Source organism: Sinocyclocheilus grahami, unplaced genomic scaffold (genome assembly GCF_001515645.1).
Source record: "Sinocyclocheilus grahami isolate Dianchi unplaced genomic scaffold, SAMN03320097.WGS_v1.1 scaffold210.1, whole genome shotgun sequence".
Classification (NCBI taxonomy): domain Eukaryota; kingdom Metazoa; phylum Chordata; class Actinopteri; order Cypriniformes; family Cyprinidae; genus Sinocyclocheilus; species Sinocyclocheilus grahami.
Genome location: NW_015505389.1, coordinates 638,265 through 641,557, shown reverse-complemented (window position 1 = coordinate 641,557; position 3,293 = coordinate 638,265).

The following is a 3,293-nucleotide window of genomic DNA, read 5'->3' as shown; positions in this document are numbered from 1 at the left end:
ACACACACACACAAACACACACACCACAGTCACACACACATACACAGACACACGCAAACACACACACACACACCACACACACACACACACACACCACGCACCACACACACACACACACACACACACACACACACACATTTTTGCAGATTATCATCCCTTTTGCTTTCATGAAATCTATGCCATTCCCATACAAAACACTATTATGCATTTCCATTTATACAAATTTAACTGGAATGAAAAAAAAAAGTAATCCTCCAGGAATGTGGTCACATGTTTATTTTTAGTTATATGCAATTTTTAGTTATGATAGTTAGATATGAATCTGATATGAATATCGTCATCTTATCATGTGTGTTTATTAATATAGGTTTAGTGAGGTTTATGTGTTGGCAAAAGTCACTAAATTCAAGACATATTCTTTGAAAACAAGTCTAATTATATTATGCAATTTTATATCTCAAAGCAAATTGATCTTGTTTCAGGAAAGTGATTTTTGTGTAGAGAAGATGAAATTATTTGCACTGTTCTCCACATGAATTCAGTAAAGCTCTATGTTCTTACACGTGTGTCAACAGCTGTCTCATGTGTGTCTATGTTTTATCCCTCCTAGACAGAGCAAACATTTACAGTTACTCTTTCATATCACCAGCAACACACTGATGGACTTTATATAAAACACTGCAGTCTTTGTGTTTCTATTGTTATTGTCATTTTCTCAGACTCATTCTTCTGTAAAACTCAAAAGTAGAATTTCTGCAGAAATCAAACAAGAGTTTTTACAAAAAAAAAAAACATTCTTACAGAAATAAAGAAAAATAGAATCACAAATCATCAAATTTAGCAACAAAACAAAAGTAAAAAAACAAAACAATTACTGGATAAATTGCTATTGGGGGAAAAAAACATATACTTGTTTTGTGTGTGTGCGTGTGTGTGCGTGCGTGTGTGTGTGGTGGGGGGCTGGGGGGAGAAGATCCCTTCTGTTCGGATCTGGCCACAAGACCTCGTCAACATCACAGGCGATGTCCTCGCGGGCTAGGCATCGGGGAAAATGTCGCCTTCTGTGCCGAATCCACCCTTGGATTGATCCCACCTCAATGTCTCTGCATGCCTCTTCCATTGCTTGCAGAAGAGTCATGCGGGCATGTGGTTGCGATCATATACTTTCCACCGCCACGCTGAAAAGAATTCCTCGATTGCATTTAGAAAGGGGCTGTAAGGGGGCAGGTTTAAAAGTGTGAAATGGTTATGGTTGTTGAACCAATCTCGGACCAGAGCAGCCCGGTGGAAACTAACATTATCCCAGATGACAACAAACCTGGGCTACTGTGGTCTGTCCTGCACAACTGCATGTAGTGCATCTAGAAATGCAATGATCTGTCCTGTATTGTAGGGACCTAGAGGGGCATGGTGATGCAGGACTCCTTGGACACTAATTGCAGCACACAAGGTGATATTTCCCCCACACTGCCCAGGGACATTTACAACAGCCCTTTGTCCAACTACGTTACGGCCCCGAGGCCTGGTTTTGGCCAGATTGAAGCCTGCCTCATCCACGTAGATGAACTCATGTGGCAGTTCGGCGGCATCAAACTCCAGAACGGTCTGTAACAGAAAATATTGAATAGTGTTACTGAAAACACATACAGTAACTACAATGTCTATATTTTCACACAAGTAGGGGCTGGGTTGGGTCAGTATAGACAAAAACTACAAGCTACAGGCAGGGCAGGTGGCAGCATAAACCCTCATTCCCACATCACAATATATAGTATGTAAAGTAAACACATACCTGCACATTAGGGTGACCATACGTGCCATTTTCCCAGGACGCGTCCTGGCCAGGATTTCTATATTGCCTAAAATATCTAGGTTTTGGCTTTGTTTGCGTGTGCAGACCGATCGGTGTATGACATCAAAATACCATACAGACGGTTCCTTATGCTTACAAAATGCTCTCGAGGTATTTTGATGTCATACACCGATCGGTCTGCACACGCAAACAAAGCCAAAACCTAGATATTTTAGGCAATATAGAAATCCTGGCCAGGATGCGTCCTGGGAAAATGGCACGTAGACTTTTATGTCACTTCCTGTCTCCCGTGGTGTTTGTAGTCAGTTTGTTAATTGGTTCCCCTTGATTAGTATCCCCAGGTGCGTCTTATCTTGTTATGTTTGTTAGCCCCGTGTGTGTGTATATATATAGCCTTGGTTTTTCTTTAGTTCCTTGTGATTTGTTAAATGTAATGGTTGTCTGTTTGCCAGTCATTCTGTTTTTTGTTCCCTTTGGTTTTTGCCTTATTGTTTGTTCTAGATTTTCCATTAAATACCTGCACATACGTAGATCCTTGCCTCTGCCTATTTTTCCCAGCTTCTCCACAACGTTACAATTTTTCACTTGCATGTCTCTTTGACTAGTGCAGTAAAATACTTAAGTACTGTTACAGTTTTTGCCTATTGCTTACACACGTTTTGCTAAATTTGGCTCATTGTGTCAAAACTCTACACACAAGCAAATAAGACACAAAACTGGGAAATAAACCATTCACATCTATGTCGAATTGAAACGCTGCTATCAAAACCTAACAATCATTTGTCAAAATGTCACTCTGATGACAAAATGATACCCACTTGCATCATATGAATACACTTTCAGATTAGCAGCAACACACTAGTCTACTTTATATATATATAAAAAAAACTGCAGTCTTTTGTTTTCAATGTTTTTATTCAGTTCCACAGATGGCATGTTTTCACAACCCCCAAAAATGAAATACTGATTTCAAAATCATTACAGTAGTATATTTTACAGTACAGTAAATTCATTTAAATAAAAAATAAAACAAACAATACACTACTGTAAACACAGAAAAACACAATTGTGCGCAAGTGGGCTTATGGATCCTGCCGTCTGTTGGGGTCTGGCCACAGGATCTCATCAACATCACAAGCAATGTCTTCTCTCGCTAAGCATCGGGGAAAATATCCCATTGTGTCTCGAATCCATCCCTGGATAGACCTCACCTCAATGTCTCCGCAGGCCTGTTCCATTACCTGCAGAAGAGGCATACGGGCATGTGGTTGGCGGTCGTATACGCGCCATCTCCAAGCGGAAAAAAATTCCTCTATAGGATTTAGAAATGGCGAGTAAGGGGGCAAGTACAGAACTTCAAAGTGATCATGGTTGGTGAACCAGTTCTGGACCAGAGCAGCCCGATGGAAACTAACATTATCCCAGACAACAACAAACCTGGGCTGCTCTGGTCCATCCTGTCCAACTGCATCATGAAGTG